This window comes from Schistocerca americana, chromosome 3 (genome assembly GCF_021461395.2).
Source record: "Schistocerca americana isolate TAMUIC-IGC-003095 chromosome 3, iqSchAmer2.1, whole genome shotgun sequence".
Lineage (NCBI taxonomy): Eukaryota > Metazoa > Arthropoda > Insecta > Orthoptera > Acrididae > Schistocerca > Schistocerca americana.
Genome location: NC_060121.1, coordinates 444,981,562 through 445,003,271, shown reverse-complemented (window position 1 = coordinate 445,003,271; position 21,710 = coordinate 444,981,562). Strand labels below are relative to the sequence as shown.

Genomic DNA, 21,710 nt, shown 5'->3' with positions numbered 1-21,710 from the left:
CCATGGTAAGCGACGGTTTGTTTTCGGCTATAAACCAAATTATTTTTAAAGTGGAATCTTAGATGCCCATTCGACAGAAAACCAAATTAGTCTCGTGCGATATTCCTTTCATTGATGCGTATTAAAAGGGACATTAGAGCTCGAAGAATAAGCAGTACCCTAGCAGCGGCAGCACTATACATATCCGCGCTTACTGCCACCTCCATGCAGTAGTTCAAAAAAGTGGTTCAAATGGCTCTGAGCACTATGGAAATTAACTGCTGAGGTCATCAACTCCCTAGAACTTAGAACTACTTAAACCCAACAAACCTAAGGACGTCACACACATCCATGTCCGAGGCTGGATTTGAACCTGCTACCGTAGCGGTCGCGCGGTTCCAGATTGTTGCGCCTAGAACCGCTCGGCCACCCCGGCCGGCTCCATGCAGTAGCGCTGCACAACCGATGCTGGAGCACTGGTTATTCTTCGTGTTTTATTGCATCTGTTAATACGCATCACTAAAACGAATATGGCACTAGACAATTTAGGGATCACTCTATCGAATGAACACGTAAAATTCCACTTTACAATTTTTTTCCCCTTTTTTTTTACGGGAAACAAACCGACGCCTTCCGTCGACGCAGGGAGTCACATGAAAGACATGATGAATGATGTTCATTTGAGCTGGCTAAAACTACATATTGCAAACATGAAATGGTAGATATTTGCCGGAAAACCGGAGAAAATGCGCCGGAAAATCTTAGGAGAGAGACCCTGTGTAGAGATAGATAAGCAAAAATGTTCGAATACACAGGGAAAAGACGAAGGTAAGACCCTCTGTGGTACTGAGGCAGAAGAGAATGAAAGGAAAAGCAGGAGCGCGCGCCAATGGAGAACATTCGAAGAGTCTTACAGGAACCGCCAAGCCGTAAGCTGCTCTTGGCAGAGCGAGGCATCGTGGGTGCTAGAGGTGTAGAGGGGGCCTGGATAATGTCTTCGAGCATGGAAAAGGCAGCGTAACGTCCACGGGATATTGCAAATATTGAGAGGAGCCACTCATAAGCTATTCGGTGCTGGAGATGTGCACCTGGTACAACTGACGATAACGATAAACAGTTTCTTCACTTCACCACCTCCGGGAAAACTACTGATTTAGTATTGAGCAAAGTATGAGTCACACTCTTTAAAAGTGTTCATTTTTGGGTTCAGTGCTCTGAGTTCAGTGTTTGTGGGTAATGAATTTCTTAATGCATACTGCCCGAAACAGGTTCCGTTTCCCAATCCTTCAGTGAACTTTTACTGTCATGCTGCTGAGTATTAGCTGCGAGTTCTGTTCCTTTTTTATCATTTCAAAATTGTATTGAATGGTTAAAACAGTTATTCCATAATTAAACTTTAGAGTCAGACAGTATCTGTTATTTTTAGATATAATTCATAAAGTTTCTCTTTATTGCTAAATCAAAGTCAAATACTTAATTAGTCTATAAACTTTTTTTAATTTTTTTGTAATTGGAAATTATGAATGAGTGTTTGTTACAAAGTGAAAAATAAGTACACTACTGGCCATTCAAATTGCTACACCACGAGGACGACGTGCAACAGACGCGAAATTTAATCGACAGAAAGAAGATGCTGTGATATGCAAATGATTAGCTTTCCAGAGCGATCACACAAGATTGGCGCCGGTGGCGAAACCTACAACCTGATTAGATGATGAAAGTTTCCAACCGATTTCTCATACACAAATAGCAGTTGACCGGCGTTGCCTGGAGAAACGTCGTTGTGATGCTTCGTGTAAGGGGGAGAAATGCGTACCATAACGTTTCCGACTTTGATAAAGGTCGGGTTGTGGCTATTGCGATTGCGGTTTATCGTATCCCGACATTGGTGCTCGCATTGATCGAGATCCAATGACTGTTAGCAGAATATGGAATCGGTGGGTTCAGGAGGGTAATACGAAACGCCGTGCTGGATCCCAACGGCCTCGTATCACTAGCAGTCGAGATGAAAGGCATCTTATCCGCATGGCTGTAACGGATCGTGCAGCCACGTCTCGATCCCTGACTCAACAGATGGGGACGTTTGCAAGACAACAACCATCTGCACGAACAGTTCGACGACGTTTGCAGCAGCATGGACTATCAGCTCGGAGACCATGGCTGCGGTTACGCCTGACGCTGCATCACAGACAGTAGCGCCTGCGATGGTGTACTCAACGACGAACCTGGGTGCACGAATGGCAAAACGTCATTTTTTCGGTTGAATCCAGGTTATGTTTACACCATCATGATGGTCGCATCCGTGTTTGGCGACATCGCGGTGAACGCACATTGGAAGGGTGTATTCGTCATCGCCATACTGGCGTATCACCCGGCGTGATGGTATGGAGTGCCATTGGTTACATGTCTCGGTCACCTCTTGTTCGCACTGACGGCACTTTGAACAGTGGACATTTCAGATGTGTTACGACCCGTGGCTCTACCTTTTATTCGATCCCTGCGAAACCCATTTCAGCAGGATAATGCACGACCACATGTTGCAGGTCCTGTACGGGCCTTTCTGGACACAGAAAATATTCGACTGCTGCCCTGGCAGCACATTCTCCCGATCTCTCACCAATTGAAAACTTCTGGTCAGTAGTGGCCGAGCAACTGGCTCGTCACAATACGCCAGTCACTCACTACTCTTGATGAACTGTGGTATCGTGTTGAAGCTGAATGGGCAGCTGTACCTGTACACGCCATCCAAGCTCTGTTTGACTCAATGCCCAGGCGTATCAAGGCCGTTGTTATTACGGTCAGAGGTGATTGTTCTGGGTACTGATTTCTCAGGATCTATGCACCCAAATTGCGTGAAAATGTAATCACATTTCAGTTCTGGTATAATATATTTGTCCAATGAATACCCGTTTATCATCTGCACTTCTTCTTGGTGTAGCAATTTTAATGGCCAGTAGTGTAGTTCATTCAAAGTTTGTACCTACATAGTTATCATGCTGTTCAATATAGTGCATGTACGTCTTGGGCTGACGACCGTAATATAGAATGCCATGATTTGCTGCACTCCTCAACTTGTACACTCAAAACTCATACTTACCTGTAATTTAACTGTTTGGTGTTTCGGACTGCATATCAGAATTGTTTCTATGAAGTCCGATTGCTTTTAAGAAAATCGGTTTTAACGACAGCGGTCAAAATTCGAGTTCCCTGGGACTAATACTTAAAAATAGTCACGAAATTCACAAAACGATTTAATTACAGTTCATAGTATCTTAGCTGCAGAGCTCAGGGTGAACCAGAAGGCCATCGGTATGGTTGTTCAGGGATACCTTTTGAGTATTTTTGTAAAAGGGACCCTCAGTTTGTTATCGAGTAATGAAGAAATTATCATTTAATCGGTTTGTTATTGCAGTCACCGTCGTTTCTGTGAGAATACCTTCACAACAGTGAAGAAGACTGCAGTATGTAATAGCCAAACCGTAAAATACACCACACAGAGTAATACAGCGACCCTTAGATGCAAAGGTGCTGTGATGCGTTTGGCACCCCTGTGTGCAGCGTTGTTCTGGTGCTCTTCCATTACATTCAATGAATCCATACACGAGTTCCATATCGGCCAGCTCTTCATCAATAGACCTCCCCACAGTACTGCTGTGTATCACTGTTAACGCACAACTACCTCTGACCGAAAACAGACCCCAGCCAGAACCGAGAAGTACTGAATGGAAATTTGAGGGCAACAAGTTAAAGACCGAATTACTGCTGTCAACAGCAGGTACCGTGAGCGGACCAGAACAGGACACAAAGCGCATACTGCCGACATTTGCAATGTTATGCACTACTTTACTCCGGTGGAGATACAAAGCTACAATTAACTGGGGCAAGAATCTAAACGAAATAAAACAACTGTGTAATGAGCCGCCAGATACTTGGGTTATACTAAAAATTTTGGAAATTTGTGGTAAGTTCCTACGAGACCAAACTGCCGAGGTCGTCGGTTCCTAGGCTTACACACTACTTAATCTAACTGAAATTAACTTACGCGAATGACAACACATACACACCCATGCCCGAGGAAGGACTCGAACCTCCGACGGGGGCAGCCGTGGTTATATAAAATATTCAGATCTTATCCACAACAATCTCTGTAAATTTGCGGGTGGAGTTGCAGTTCACGCTATATACACTGACCATCCAGAACATTATGACAAGCTACTTAATATCTGGTATGTCCATCTTTGGCACGGTTAACAGCGGCGAAGCGTCGTAGCACTGAACTACTTAGGCCTTGGTAGGTCGCTGTAGGGGGTTGGCATCACATGTGCACACACAAGTCACCTAATTCCCGTAAATTCCGAAAGGGGGGGGGGGCGGGGGTGAGGGGGTCTTGAGCTCTGACACCACGCTCAGTTACATCCCAGATGTGTTCGATCGGGTTCAAATCTGGCTTCTTCGGGGGGCAGCACATCAACTGGAATTCGCCACTGTGTTACTCGAACAACTACATCACGCTCCTGCTTGCTGAAAAATGCCGCTGCCGTCGGGAAATATGATCGTCACGAAGCGGTGTATGTGGTCTGCAACCAGTGTACATTACTCCTTAGCCGTCACGGTGCCTCGCACTGGACCTATAGATTCCCACGCGGATATTTAGCAGAGCATAATGGAGCTGCCGCCAGCTTGTCTCCGTTCCTTTGTACCTATGTCAAAGAGCTGTTCCCTGGAAGACGACGGATCCGCGCCCTCCAACCGGCGTGATGAGGAGGGTATCAGGATTCACCAGGCTGTTCAAAGCTCTACCAATGCCCCAACATCCAGTGCTGATGGTCACGTGCCCATTCCAGTCATACTCGTAGTTGCCGATGTCTTAGTGCTAATTTTGGCACATGCGTGGGTCGTCGGTTGCGAAGGCCCATCATTAGGAGTGTTCGGTGCACTGGTATGTTGAGACACACTTGTACTCTGAAGTTCCGCCACAGTTCGCCACCTGTCCTGTTTTACCAGTCTGCCCAGCCTAAGAAGTCCGACATCTGTAATGAAGAGTTTCCCTCCAACCCCACAAACGTGTGGACGTGATTTCGCCTTCGTTTCGGAACGTGTTGAAGACACCCACCACAGCACTCTTCGATCACCCTACAAATCGTGCAGTTCCGAAATGCTCTGCAACCTGTCCTCGGTCAAACTCCGATAGGTCATGTGCTTTCCTGATTGTATACACGGACAATACGCTCACTGATACTACATACACCGTGTGTGTGTCTGACTAGCAGTCATCCCTCATCAGGTGATGCTGCTATGGTTCAAAAATGGCTCTGAGCACTATGCGACTTAACTTCTGAGGTCATCAGTCACCTAGAACTTGGAACTAATTAAACCTAACTAACCTAAGGACATCACACACGTCCATGCCCGAGGCAGGATTCGAACCTGCGACCGCAGCGGTCCCTCAGTTCCAGACTGTAGCGCCTAGAACCGCGCGGTGATGCTGCTATGGCCTGGATGGGTTTACATCGATAGTAGGTCGGTGGCCATAAGGTTCTGGCTGATCAGCGTATACAGGATGATTCAAAATTTCTATTACAAGGTTCTGGGAGTTGCAGAGGGGACGCCCACACCTGGTGGAATAGCGATGGTGTGAGGTAATACTAGTCGCTTTCCCGAGATGAACCATCACTGCTGACTTGTTTTGTCGACAACTGAGGCATCTTGTAAGTAGGCTGTTTAGGTTTTTTTATTGTAACGCCACCTCTGTATGAAAATCACTGGCTGTGTTGTGTGCAGTCTGTGTCTAGTTTGCATTGTTGTCTGCCATTGTAGTGTTGGGCAGCGGCAGCTGGATGTGAACAGCGCGTAGCGTTGCGCAGTTGGAGGTGAGCCGCCAGCAGTGGTGGATGTGGGGAGAGAGATGGCGGAGTTTTGAAATTTGTCATGAACTGCTATATTTATATATGATGATATCAAGGTAAATACATTGTTTGTTCTCTATTAATATCTTTCATTTGCTAACTATCCCTATCAGTAGTTAGTGCCTTCCATAGTTTGAATCTTTTATTTAGCTGGCAGTAGTGGCGCTCGCTGTATTGCAGTAGCTTGAGCAGCGAAGATTTTTGTGAGGTAAGTGATTTGTGAAAGGTATAGTTTAATGTTAGTCAGGGCCATTCTTTTGTAGGGAATTTTGAAAGTGAGATTGCGTTGCGCTAACAAAATATTGTGTGTCAGTTTAAGCACAGTCATGTATAATTGTTCAAAGGGGACGTTTCAATCTTTCTGGCGCAGCGACCAGGAAGACGCGTTATGTTATGCTACTCCACAATAAAGCCTACCTGCGTTCTGCTAGACTGACAAAAAAAACACGCTATAGAAGTTGGGTTGAGAAGTCATTCCATACCCACCTTATTCATTTGATCTTGCGTCGCCAATTTTCGCCTTTTCCGATCTTTTTCGAAAACCTTCAAGGAACTTCCTTTCCGGATGAAGATGCGCTCCGAACATGGCTCGATGATCTCTTCGCCTCAAAATCACGTGATGTTTACAGTCGCGAAATAGAAAAGTTATCCCAGCTTCGGCAGACTGTTGTAAATAGCGAAGGAGATTATATTACTGATGACTAAATTCTCTGTTATGTGTTGTGTTTAACAAACCTATGGAAAAACGATACAACGTATGCACCAGTCCAACAGAAGAGAACCCGAGGACTAGTATTCGAAGCATTGCTCGGGCCATGTACTCATGCAGCGCATAGGCTAGACATTGTCTCCACTGTGTGTGTACCGTGAAGTGGGAGACCCTAAAGTGATCCGATCCTGTAATTTTACATCCAAACGGTAGATTTCCAGACATGTGTTCCTCATCAAAACTTCACCTACATCCCCTAGGAGCTTCTAATAGGAATTTTGAATCACCTTTTATAAACGTTTATAAAGAAGTGTTAGAAGTGGGGATATTGTTTTAAGTCGTGGCTACTCAGTTCAATTTTGGTGGAATTTGAAATAACATTAAAGAAATCTTTGCCGTGACACCAATGAAGAAAGTCAAGGTCGTTAAATCATGCGAACGTGCTCTAGTGGAGACGGCGTAAGAAGATCCCTAACGGTTGGTAGCGTTATTGCCACCTCCCAGATGCATAGAGCTAACGCCTGCAGACGAAAACAGCAGTCGTCTATATAGTTACGACAACACTAAAGCGTTGCCATAGAGACGTTTACAAAATCGTATTACGCGACTGGCTGAGTTCGCTGTCGCGCCGAATCCAATGCACCTGTCAGGTATCAACTTACGTCTTCTCGGCTGTAGTTACATTACACATCCTCCTAAACCAATGCTGTAATGCCCAAAGTCGATAATTGAACGCGTCCGCGCATCAGCAGTGAAATGTGCTAGGGTTCTGCTACAGTGGAACTAGAGGTCTCTTCTGCGCACATCAACCTGCACTTCGTCCAGCTGTTCCATGTGGTGTGCGGAAACTGATACGGGTAGTAAGTTGTTCCAGATAATTACGTGCTGCTAGAGGTATACATTCTAGATGATGCTAAACAATCAACCGAGCCTAAATATTTTCGGAACTCTAACAGCAGTCGCATATGGATTCTCATTCTTTCAGACGTGACAGTTCCGGCAGTGGCACCTGTAAAACAGGCTTCACTTGAAAGTGCGTAGGCTTCCGCAGCCAGAGTAGTTAACAGTCTGTAAAACAATGAAATCTACATTTCGGCCACGATTGCAGTGTCTTCTGTGTCTACTAATGGAGAAACTCTATGGAGCCACTGCAAGCGTGACCGAAAAGTTGGTTTTGTCTATGTGATGACAGTTATTATACAACGTGACGCGACGCTACATTCGAAAAATTTTCTAATAACATTAGATGTGATAAAACTGTGCAAATCCCATACGAGCAACGAGTCATTGTAGAGCTAGTGCCTAGAACTTCTGAAGGCTGTAGACGAGAGTTGAAGTTGTAACTCTGCCATTCCTGTGCATATATTTCATAATTACTGTTGACAATACTGACTCATTCTGTGAACAGTAGACGGAAAAACGATTTGGGCTTTTAACAGAAAATTGTGCGCCATTCAACAAGTTTCATTTTCAATAGACTTCCAACTGAACTGAAAAAAAGGGGTGATGAATATCAAGTCTTCATATTTAAGTTGAAAGGTGTTTTTTGGTCACACACTTATTCTGCAGAAAATTATGTCGCAGTTATTGAGAACTTTTCTCCGTAATGTCCTATTTATTCATACACTCTTGTACAACTTTTTATCGTTTTTTATTCATTCTTTGGCTTCTCTTGATTTTAAATTTTTTAACCGACTTTTTTGCACAGACTAGTTCCACAACCAACTAGCTTTGGTTTACATGGTCCCACGGAACCTGATACATAATTTTAAAAAAACGAATAAATTAAAAATAAACATGTAGATGCCAGTTTACTGTGCCCTCAGAAGATGCTACAGCACGTGTACTGGTTGCACCACAACATCCACCAATTCGGGACGTTTTACATCAAGGCTTCTACCGGCAACATATTCAAAGAGTCCCCGTGCCTCGTCAGTGTCGACAAAGTGAAGCAAAGGTAATGTGATGTGCACGTCCCTTCAGTTGCACCTTCCTATAACGTAAAACTAAAAGACACGAAATTACCTGAAAAAATTCTCAGCCCATGATGCTTTCAGAACCTCAAATGTAAGCAACAGAAACTACTACAACTATTAATAGGGCACACTGAAGGCCTAAAATCGAAAAACAATTAATCAGAATTAGATTTTTCATGTTCGGTTGCAAGGTCACATTTGTTTTGAAAGATGTCGCGTATTCGGGTCGACAATGAACGTCAGTAATGACTGTTGACGTACAGCGTAACCACATACAGGTGAACAATGTCAATTTCCCTTAACTAATTCACGTAATGTTTAAACTGATCAGTTTGATGTGCTTCTTAGAAATAATTCATGGTGTTTCATAGGTCCTCTTGAAAACGGCTTTATCCAAATCGGCTAATAGGAGTTAAATGGCCGCAAGGTTTTCTAAAATTTACGGGTTTGAGAGAAAAACCATCTTCGAATATCCTCAAGTAGCCTACAATGCCAATCACTACCAATTCACTTTAATCCTAACACAACAAGTTTACAGAGGACATGTTCCTCAGCGAAAAACACGCGCTGCATGCACCCTATCATCTCTTAACAGGAAACATTTTCAGGACGACGTTGACTCAAATCCCCGTCCGGCCACCCATATGTTTACCGTGATTTCACTAAATCGCTTAAGACGAATACTGGAATGGTTCCTTTGAAAAGGACACTTCCGATATTCTTTCCCATTCTTCCCCAGTTGGGCCTGGACTTTTGCTCTGCATCAAATGACCTCATCATCAACGGGAGACTAAACTTCCCTCTCGTCTCTCAAGGACTATATATATATATATATATATATATATATATATATATATATATATATTACCTATTATGCATCTCGAATTATAAGCACTTTCGTTGCGTGGGTCTGGGCTCTTCCAACTCACCGCCACAAAGGCTGCTAGTAACTGTTTGCAATGGGATGTTCTCACGGTGGCAGACTACAAGCATCCTTATGTTGATTGAATACGGAAAAGTAACGCTCTGTCAACCACAAGTTTTCAATATACAGGGTGTTTAAAAATGAACATACCGGTTTTAAGGCGTTGTAGCATTTATTACGTTCAACTTAAAATTGTAAATAATACACGAAATGAAAAAGCAACTCAAACAGTTTTGCTTGTACACCTGTGCGTAATGGCAAGAGTATGGAATGACAAAAAGGGACTGAAAAACGTGTTGAACGAGTGCAAGTCTTTCACGCTTAACCCCAAGAAATATCCCCGCGTAAAGTTCATGGGCTAGTGCCTCAATGGGAAGAAGCTGAACAACATATCTTCATGGTGCGCCGCCTCACTGGCATCACTCAGTACGCGGATGGTTAAACGACGTTGTATCCGACCGGTGGATTGAGCGCAAGGGGCCGGTTGACACAGCACTTTATGCATGACCTCCACGTTCACACACGACCTGACGCGATCATATGTATGTGCCTACGATACCAGCTCAACTCGCCTATCGAGTCGATGTGTAATCGGTGATCACACTGAATAATTGTAAGAAAAACTGTTTGTGTTTCTCTTTCATTTCGAGTATTATTTATAATTGTAAGGTGAGTGTAATATATGCTACAAAACCTTAAAACCCGAATATTCGTTTTGAAACTCCCTGTATGGTTGGCGATCTCGGGATTAAGAATACCACCTATTTATGATAATATTACCTTCTCCAGCGAGGCTGACTCTCGGTATCGCTGTTAAGCGAGATTTCCTCTATAGCAATCGACATAGGTTCAGCAAACAGAGACCTTATGAAACTCAGTTCACACAGATCTCCACACAGTGCTCTCAACAGGGAGACGTATTGCTGTATTACATAGTAAAGTTGCAATGCCAGAAAATTGTTACAAAATTCGGTAAGAACAGCAAAAGATCTGCGTTTGGTACAGGGACCGGAAGTTAAGGCTCAACCAAACTAAATGTAAGCTATCAAGTATAAAGAGGCGTGAACAGCTATTATTATTCGATTACACAATTGGCGAACAATCACTGGAAACAGGAATAACCTTAAATCACTCAGGAGCGTAAGTCGAGAGGGAGAACGTGAAACTGCTACATTAAACAAGTAGTAAGCAAAGCAGATACTACATCTAAATCTATATGTCGTAAGCCACCTTATGGCGTGTTGCAAAGGGTGCTTTGTGTACCACTGTCACTTGTCTCCCTTTCCTCTTCCAGTTGCGAATGTTGCATCGAAGAACTATTGTTGGCAAGCCTCTGCGTGAGCTCGAAAGTGCCATTTTATTTTCATCGTCTTCTCGTGAGATTATATAGGGGGGAAGCAATTTACACGGTGAATCTTCCACGAAAGTACGCTCTTGCAGCTTTAATAGTACTCTCAATATTTCGAGATCATATGTTCGAATCAGAGTCCGGTAACATATTACTTTCTGCCACACAAATCCCGTGTAATGATCATTACAGAACAATCAGATACATCCAAGCACATCCAGCGACTTACCAAGATTCGTTCATCCTGTGCACTATTTACGAATGGAACAAGGAGGTAAGGGAAAAACGTGGTCTGCCCTGCAGTGAGATGGGTGAAATAGACCTGAATTTAACTACGTGTATATAAGTAAACTGCCTTTTTTGTTTGGTGCGGGGGATTTAGTCTTCTGGCTGGTATGATACGGCCCGCCACACTAATTCCTCTCTTGTGTCAACCTACTGATCTCAGTAGCCCTTGCACCTAAAATCCTCAATTATTGTTGGGCACATTCCGATCTCTGTGTTTCCCTAAAGTTGTAACCTTCTACAGCTGTTGTGACCCAGGGAGCAGTGGTCCATTTGTGTGCACAAACACAATATCACGCCAAAATTAAGGAGAAGTCAAAATATCAAAGGCTCTACAACTGCACTGCATGCAGTGTTCCATCAAAAATAGTGTCATTACTTCCAATAGATCTTGCTACTCCACGTTCACAAGCTGTACAAAACAAAAGTCATACGTCGTGCACAGTAATAGCAGGGTTATAAATGTAGTTACGGAGTGGTAGTATGAACAGCAGTATGCACCATAAAACTGACTGAATTCATATTCATGGTGTGCCTTCTGGTGTTCGGTTATGTTATTGGTTCCATATTTCGAAGACCGTCCCCATTGTCTTATTCAGGTGCTGTAAGCTGTGCTGTTACGTGTGTTTACAGACTGGACTCCAACAAGACTGTGTGGTATTGTTGATGTCGCTTCGCTATTTATAGCAGATTTCGAGTCTCGGCACCTTTTATGTCCTCTGGTGCTCAGACCCCCCACTAATATTCCGTCAAACACACGTTGCCTCAGTATATCCCAGATCTGCATCTACACCTACATTTATACTCCGGAAGCCACCCAACGGTGTGTGGCGGAGGGCACTTTACGTGCCACTGTCATTACCTCCCTTTCCTGTTCCAATCGCGTATGGTTCGCGGGAAGAACGACTGTCTGAAAGCCTCCGTGCGCGCTCTAATCTCTCTAATTTTACATTCGTGATCTCCTCGGGAGGTATAAGTAGGGGGCAGCAATATATTCGATACCTCATCCAGAAACGCACCCTCTCGAAACCTGGCGAGCAAGCTACACCGCGATGCGGAGCGCCTCTCTTGTAGAGTCTGCCACTTGAGTTTGTTAAACATCTCCGTAACGCTATCACGGTTACCAAATAACCCTGTGACGAAACGCGCCGCTCTTCTTTGGATCTTCTCTATCTCCTCCGTCAACCCGATCTGGTACGGATCCCACACTGATGAGCAATACTCAAGTATAGATCGAACGAGTGTTTTGTAAGCCACCTCCTTTGTTGATGGACTACATTTTCTAAGGACTCTCCCAATGAATCTCAACCTGGTACCCGCCTTACCAACAATTAATTTTATATGATCATTCCACTTCAAATCGTTCCACACGCATACTCCCAGATATTTTACAGAAGTAACTGCTACCAGTATTTGTTCCGCTATCATATAATCATACAATAAAGGATCCTTCTTTCTATGTATTCGCAATACATTACATTTGTCTATGTTAACGGTCAGTTGCCACTCCCTGCACCAAGTGCCTATCCGCTGCAGATCTTCCTGCATTTCGCTACAATTTTCTAATGCTGCAACTTCTCTGTATACTACAGCATCATCCGCGAAAAGCCGCATGGAACTTCCGACACTATCTGGTGGATGCTGTGGCCGGTGATATCTTAATAAACTGATGCGAGATCTCGAGCATTACTTAAGTGGAAACTTTCCAGTTTATCATGTTCTCGACATCTTTAACTTGATTACACCTACTCCTTAACTACGCTATCTCAGCAACATGGCGTTTGCATGGCACGTAGTGCTCAGTGACAGCGAATTTACTTCGTTATTTCGTTCAGTTGTGTCGTTGGTGTCGCTCTCCTCGATTGAGCTAATATTTTTCCCGGTAAAACATGCCACATCCACATGCAATGTGATATATATCCGCCCTTCGGAGATCTAGACCACCTTGATGAAGCCGGCCGGAGTGGCCGAGCGGTTCTAGGCGCTGCAGTCAGGAACCGAGCGACCGCTACGGTAACAGGTTCGAATCCTGCCTTGGGCATGGATGTGTGTGATGTTTTTAGGTTAGTTAGGTTTAAGTAGTTCTAAGTTCTAGGGGACTGATGACCTCAGAAGTTAAGTCCCATAGTGTACAGAGCCATTTGAACCACCTTGTTATAGCAAAGAAGACTTTTTCCCTTGTTGACATGAATGAAATACACTGGATAACATCTTTCTGTAGGAGATCGGGCCAGCATAATGCTTTTCTTTCTCTCATGCGTGGTTGACGCTCAGTGCAACACCCGCTCAATTTGTCGATCTGAGTAGCCATTTCTTCGAAACATTATTCGTGGTTGTTTTAATTCTTTGAAAAGGCTCAGCGTTCGAATTTTATGGATCGGAGTCTTAGCACGAAATATATCTGTGAAGGCTCAAAGCATGGAAATTGAGGTCTGAGTGCGAGGATTTTCTATATACTAAGTGATCCAGGGATCTGTCAGCTCTTCTTTTAACTAACATGTCCAAGATTGTTAGGTGGGTATCCTTTTGAAGTTCAGTAGTACGTTCTATAGCAGAAAGGATGAAATTTTAATGTTCCAGGTGCTCTTCGAGCTGTTTCGTTCCATCTGCTCATACCTCAAAAGTGTCGTCCGATGTATCGACAAAAACAAGTTGCCCTTAGAAGATTCTAGTGCGTTTGCTTCAAGGTGTTCCAACCCGAGAGATCGCACTGAATCATATTGATAAGCTGTGCGATACTGTGTCGGATACTTATAGAGGAAGGCGATGTAACCGGAAGAGGTGGCACCCCGGAACGACACCAAGTGTTGGCGCAATGCAAAGCGAGCAGCCGTGTCATCGGCACGGTGAGTGATCGATTTCGAGCAACGCACGCGCTGACCGACATACAACGCCGGCGGCGTCGTAATTGATGCAGCGGAGACGCGGGCGGGCGCCGGGGGCGGAGCGGCGGTGGCGGCGGCAGCGGGGCGTCTGCCGGGTGGCGGTGGCGGCCGGGCTGGGTCGGTCGGGACAGTCCAGTGCGGAAAGCAGGGCAGGGGGAGCCGCACCGAGCTGCCACGCGCCGAGCTGCGCCAGCCAAGGCCGGGCGCGCCCCTGCCGTGCGCGCAACCCGCCGCGCTAACCTGCTCGCTGGGCTGCGTCGCTCGTACGACCAGGCGCGCACTGCGGATACCACGCCGCATACAGCAGAAATAATACATATAGAATATGGATATTTTGAACTGACCCAGTGATAAACTATAAAGGTACAAATGAATTCTTTTGTTGACTTCTACCGGGGGTAATCACAGTATCGATATATTTAGGGGATGAAATCGTTCCTATGAAGTTGTTATTTTAAAATACAGTTGTACTTTAGTAAGCACTACTGACTATTATTCAGCTTTTATCATTCTGAACTGCATCTATAACTATAACAGCAAACAAAAGTAAATGATAGTCAAAAGGAAATAAAACTGCACTGCATATAACGTTTTCTCAAAAATCGTGTCATTATTTACATTAGAGTGAATTATTTAAAGCAAAAACACATTCTAAGCCCAGATACAGGGTGTTTCAAAAATGACCGGTATATTTGAAACGGCAATAAAAACTAAACGAGCAGCGATAGAAATACACCGTTTGTTGCAATATGCTTGGGACAACAGTACATTTTCAGGCGGACAAACTTTCGAAATTACAGTAGTAACCATTTTCAACAACAGATGGCGCTGCAAGTGATGTGAAAGATATAGAAGACAACGCAGTCTGTGGGTGCGCCATTCTGTACGTCGTCTTTCTGCTGTAAGCGTGTGCTATTCACAACGTGCACGTGTGTTGTGGACAACATGGTTTATTCCTTAGAACAGAGGATTTTTCTGGTGTTGGAATTCCACCGCCTAGAACACAGTGTTGTTGCAACAAGACGAAGTTTTCAACGGAGGTTTAATGTAACCAAAGGACCGAAAAGCGATACAATAAAGGATCTGTTTGAAAAATTTCAACGGACTGGGAACGTGACGGATGAACGTGCTAGAAAGGTAGGGCGACCGCGTACGGCAACCACAGAGGGCAACGCGCAGCTAGTGCAGCAGGTGATCCAACAGCGGCCTCGGGTTTCCGTTCGCCGTGTTGCAGCTGCGGTCCAAATGACGCCAACGTCCACGTATCGTCTCATGCGCCAGAGTTTACATCTCTATCCATACAAAATTCAAACGCGGCAACCCCTCAGCGCCGCTACCATTGCTGCACGAGAGACATTCGCTAACGATATAGTGCACAGGATTGATGACGGCGATATGCATGTGGGCAGCATTTGGTTTACTGACGAAGCTTATTTTTACCTGGACGGCTTCGTCAATAAACAGAACTGGCGCATATGGGGAACCGAAAAGCCCCATGTTGCAGTCCCATCGTCCCTGCATCCTCAAAAAGTACTGGTCTGGGCCGCCATTTCTTCCAAAGGATTCATTGGCCCATTTTTCAGATCCGAAACGATTACTGCATCACGCTATCTGGACATTCTTCGTGAATTTGTGGCGGTACAAATTACCTTAGACGACACTGCGAACACCTCGTGGTTTATGCAAGATGGTGCCCGGCCACATCGCACGGCCGACGTCTTTAATTTCCTGAATGAATATTTCGATGATCGTGTGATTGCTTTGGGCTATCCGAAACATACAGGAGGCGGCGTGGATTGGCTTCCCTATTCGCCAGACATGAACCCCTGTGACTTCTTTCTGTGGGGACACTTGAAAGACCAGGTGTACCGCCAGAATCCAGAAACAATTGAACAGCTGAAGCAGTACATCTCATCTGCATGTGAAGCCATTCCGCCAGACACTTTGTCAAAGGTTTCGGGTAATTTCATTCAGAGACTACGCCATATTATTGCTACGCATGGTGGATATGTGGAAAATATCGTACTATAGAGTTTCCCAGACCGCAGCGCCATCTGTTGTTGAAAATTGTAACTACTGTAACTTCGAAAGTTTGTCCGCCTGAAAATGTACTGTTGTCCCAAGCATATTGCAACAAACGGTGTATTTCTATCGCTGCTCGTTTAGTTTTTATTGCCGTTTCAAATATACCGGTCATTTTTGAAACACCCTGTATGTACTAGATGGTTACCAATCTAGACGACCTAAACTGTAATATGCATGGAATAATATTAGGTCCGAGAACAACAGTAATAACAAACAACAACAAAAAGTCACTGTTAACCACAAACAACGGAAAGACAAACCGCGGAATAAGTGTTCCGCTACTTGTGTACGAGTGTGTGCAGGAAAATTTGGAACTGTCTGTCACAGGATATACAATCAGAGGATTTTAGAATACCATAGATACTATAAGCTTACAACGAAAGATGTCCTTTGGAATTATGTATCTATGATACCTTAAGATCTTCATACGCAACACTCTTTGACAGTCAGTTTCAAATTTTCCTGCGCACGCCTTTACACACGAGGCTGAACTACAAACAGCCGTGAGCATGTGTCATTTGTGAATCCAATTCCTAGGTTTGTCTTGCTATTGCTTGTTTAGCTATAGATTTTTTACTGTTTGCTGTTACTACTGTTCATACTAAATAAAACGTCGTGTGACTTTGGCCTCCATTTGGATAGACCGTTCACCGGGTGCAAGTCTTTCGATTTGACGCCATTTCGGGAACTTGCGCGTCGAACGGATTATACTATCACTCCATAACTACATTTGTGACCATGCTAGCTATTAATGTGCATGCTGTGTGACTTTTGTTTCATACAGCTTACGAAGGTGGTGTATCAACACCTACTGGAATTAATGAAATTGTTTTTCAGGGAACACTATATCCAGTATACTTGTAGAGCCTTTCAAATTTTGCCTTCTATTTAATTCTGTTTGTGTAGATAAAGTGACCACAGCTCCCTGGGTCGTAACAGACCATATGGAAACAATGACAAGAACAAGATGCGGGATAATAAGATAGCATTAAGATGTTAGAGAATAACTTTCGTGGTACTAGAGGGAGCTGCAGAGGGCTAAAACTGTGGGGGAACACAGGGATCGGTATATATCCAACAAATAATTGAGGACATAGGGTGCAAGTGCTACTCTGAGATGAAGTGGTTAGCACAAGAGAAGAACTCGTGGTAGGTCGCATCAAACCAGTGAGAAGATGAATACCTTCCTCCCCCCCCCCCCCCCCCGCTCCCTCCGCACTACCGCCCCTTCCCTAACCCCAAAAAGATAGTTACCTCGTATAAACGTGCTAAATTCAGGCCGATTTTAGTCGCCTCAGTGCAGTGCAGAATATGCTCTGTTCACAGGAAATTCCCCGCTTCAGGTTAAGATGAGAGAAACGACACCCGACCACAGAGATAATAAGGGTGTCAAATCAAACACCTTTCAGCCGTCTAGTTTCAAAACTTATTTTATTTGGCTTTCAGATTCGACAAGCCTCTGACCGACGTGTAGGAAGATTCCACTTCGGTTCTGGTCAAAACAGGGACCAGCAATACTGGCATTAGTAGATTTCTGGTTTTTAAGCCATTTTGACTTTTTTCGACCGTGACTGTCTCAAGAAATATGTAAAGGTTTTTTTTAAAAAAATTACCGCTACCAGTCACAAACTTTGTCAATTATTCTATTACTTATTTATTTAGAGACATGTTTCGAGGGGTATACCTCATCTTCAGGCTAAATGGCATTACAAAAACAACTTTATAGTAAAGTCATACGGATGTTACATAGTCTTTTCGTAAATGCTGTGGTCATCTTTGTTCTTCTGGCGTGGCAGTCTCGTTGTGATGCGTTGAGGTGTATCCATTTCCGTGGCTCTCTTGGTCACTGTTCACAAATTGTCACTAACATAGCAGTAACTTGGAAACACGATCACAAACAGTTCTGTAGTGCAGTGGAGGTCCACCTAACAATTTTCCTGAAGCAGTAGTTGACAACGCTTCCCTTCTAAAATTACAATACGGAAAAGCATGAGAGTGCGTAGAATCTGAATTCCAGGAGATGGGGTGTGAGGGTAATGGTGGGGGAGGTCGGGAGGGAGGGGGGTTCGTGGAAGGCGAAAGGGTGAAAGAAACGAATCACAATTTCTTACAGTATAAAACCTGTTACTACTGAGGGAATGTGTTTATTAATGAGCAAACGTACTAATACCACCGCTGTTCAGTGTACATAATTTGGAGAGTGTAGTTTATAAGAGGTTTGTCCACTTTATTTTGCTATCAGGCAGACAATATTCAAATACACAGGAACGGTACGCATGCAACAGCATGCGTTACCAGTACGTTCCGTACCGATGCGCATAAAAGCGGGTTTTTTCGGCGCTCATACCTCGGATTCTATTGGTGACAAAAAGGTAGGGTCAAGTATTTTGGATAGTCTTTGGGCTAGGGTCGATTTGTATACCCAACAGAAGGCTGGTCTTAGTGTCAGTATCCTACAGTACAGGGTCAAAGTATGAATATTACAAATTTCGTTTTGCTTAGCAAACCGGAGCAGATCGACTTGTCTTTTGGCATTTGATGTGCTCTACGGTGGGCCTTAAGGAGCTTATAGAGGCACCATTAGGTAATGGGCGGCTCCTGAGAGATCCAGAAAATGCGCTTTCCACCATTTTCCCCGTCAGGAACGGATATTTAAATAACGGAGCTTATAGAGACACCATTAGTTCATACACGGTTCCTCAGAAAAGACGAAAAACGCGTTCTTCACCATGTGCCCCCGTCAGCGACGGATATCTACATAACCAACGGCAGAAAATTGCTAAAATTTTAGCTTTATACTCTCAAGGAATCATGCAGAAGTGCCGTTTTTCCGTTTTCAAACATCTTTAAGCGTTATCGAGAAACACCGCAAAAACATGGTTTTTGGACACCAAAACTGAGCCGCGGATTCCAAGACTTCTATCCACAGCAAATGGCTGAAATTTTTACGATATATTCCTCAGATGCCAATCTCGAACAAAGTTAAAAATTTGACTGATATCTTTATCCGTTTCCGAGACAAAGAGGTTCACATTTATCCTTCTTGTACTCGTAGAATACGCATGTAAAATCCGGTGTGAGCCGAAAACGTACTTCATAAAGTGACGCATCACGGAGATACATGCTATATAGTGTCTACGTTATCATCAAAAGGGTTCTCGGAACCCCTTGTTGCGGTACTGGGGTACAAGCAAAATTTTTGTGCACCTAAAATCCGGTCTGAGATGCAAAATTAGTTTTGCGTTATTTCAGTTTCACCTAAATAAATTATCAAGATTTCACTGACCATTTTCATATAAATGAGATGCCGTTTTGTGGCAGGAAACGAGGGTAACGACCGGAAAAATGCTGCTATTGGAGCACATAAAAGGCGAATATGCTCGTGTTGAAAAGACTGACTGAGAAGTGGGGTACCAGATGCCTTATTCTGCCTTCTTCAGCGCCTTTAAAAATTGTCCCAAAAACTTTGGCATGCGAATGTATTGGCGCATTCTTACGCTGAGAGAGAAAGAGACAGAGGCAGTGGGAAAGAGACGCAAAAGTAATAAATACTGGAAGACAGCAGACAGCGGTTGTGATAGAGAAAGAGTTATGAAGACACTGGGAGTGTGAGATAAAGAGAGGGATACAGTGGAAATGGAACATAGTTGACTGTGACAGAACAGTGCTAGTAAAAGAGTGATGGGGACAGGAGAAAAGGAAGTGCTCGAAGGCCAGTGATGATGGGAGACAGATTGTATGACAATAGTAACGAGTAAGAGAGAGGTAGTGGCGGCAGAAGTGGGGCTAATGAATTAGATAGTAGCAGTAAGAGAGGGGAAGAGGGACATGGTGACAGTGAGAGGAGGGACATGGTGACAGTGAGAGGAGATCGTAGTAGCGGGACAGAACGAAGGAAAGTGTGGCTGTAAGATGGGAGACTTTGGCACGTAGACAGATCCAAAGATATAATGACAATGAGCTGGGCTGAATGAGTAAGTGAGAATGGGCAAATGGGAGTGTATGGGTACGAGCGACTTACAGCGAAAGACTAGTGAGTGTGAGCGGTAACAGTTAGGAGAGCTTTTGGGACTGAAGGGTGAGTTGCACGTTAAGCACGGATATGTTTGCATGCCGAAATTTTTGGTAAAATTTTTAAAGCTGATCAGGGATGTAGAATGAGACAGTTGGTACCCCACTATTCAGTCTATTTTAAACAGCAGCATATTCCTCTTTTTGCATCCCGATACAATCATTTCTCCACTTGTTACTTTTTATATTCATATTTTTATAATTTTTTCCTTTGCTGGTAAGAGGAAATGAAATTGCGATTTGTAGGTACAACTCTAAAGAAAGCTTTTAGACCCCAGAGGAATGTGGAATTTTGAGTCGCAAGGATAATAGCAGCTAACGATGAAATAGTTTTGAGATTTCAAGACAAATGGATATCTTCAAACAGATGCACCTGCCTGTGCGGAGAGACTGGAAGAGAGTATTGTTTTCCAGCGGAAAAAGAGTTGGCGGGGATTGGAGTAAGTGCCACCTCATGGCCCTCTGGCCTGTGATAGGCACCCCCTTCCGACCAATACTGTGTCTAGGACAGCGTGGCATTTTAGAATTGCTGAAGTGACAAATTCACAGGGAATTATGATTGCTTATTCTTTTGCACTAATTATGCAAGAAGAAAATTACAGAGACAATAAAAAATTTTGCTCCTGCATAATTTCCTCATGTCCTGCAAGTACGCGAACAGCTCCATTTGCTTACCTCCCAGGCATAACACCCTCAAGCGGACCGCACCTACCCGTCATCACCGATTTCGTTAAAATTTTTCGTGTATCGAGAGCTTAGCTAGAAATGTAAGTGACAGAAGTGGGAGTTACTGATGGCCAAGCGTTTAGGGGAAAAAAACAAACGGTTTTGGCGTGGGTCGGGAGAAACATGAGCCACTTATGTTGGCGTAGTTTACAGGCAGTGGATGGCGCAGCGGAAAGGGTACAAAGCGGAAATCTAAGGGTCGTGGGATCGAGTCCACATGTGGACGCTTTTTTTTTTAATTTTAAGCTTTTACGTTACTTACACTACAAATAAACTGAGATAATGCTCAAAATATTGTATTTTATGCGATGAAACCTTACAACCATATCACTGCAAAAATACTGCGTTTATAACGTGCGCAAAATTACTGCTTCTCCTCTTTTACGACGAATATAACCGCAGCGTGTGTAAATCATCAACTGAAAAATAATAAAAGTATTCAGTTTTACACCTTATACGAAATTCTAGTGTACGCCTCACACTCCCCTCCTGGAAATTTATTTTCAATTCCAAATTTTTATTTCTATTTTCTTTTAATGCCTTTTATGAAAATGTTAATACACACAAAATATGGAGCATTATTTCGATTTATTTGCAGTGTAACTAACGTAAATATTGAAAATAAAAAAAATTATCATGGGGATTCGAACCCACAACCTTCAGATCACCATTCTGAAATAGATGATGACTACTAGGTGCGGTTCCCTTGTCAGTGGTGCCCTCATTATCGCCAGCGGTGCCATTGATAAAGATGAGCTATACGTGGCTTCAATCCGCATATCTTTCTAGGAAGTTATCAAAGCGGTGCTGCCGCT

At 43.8% G+C, this 21,710-nt stretch overlaps 2 protein-coding genes across 2 annotated transcripts in view; one reads left to right on the top strand and one right to left on the bottom strand.

Moving 5' to 3' along the window:
- The window catches only part of LOC124607146 (D-glucuronyl C5-epimerase B), a 388,166-nt gene that overhangs the window by 162,150 nt on the left and 204,306 nt on the right, over positions 1–21,710 (top strand). The gene's annotated exons all lie outside the window — the stretch shown is intronic.
- Positions 1–21,710, bottom strand: part of LOC124607147 — a 581,505-nt gene that overhangs the window by 466,293 nt on the left and 93,502 nt on the right. The window lies entirely within an intron of this gene.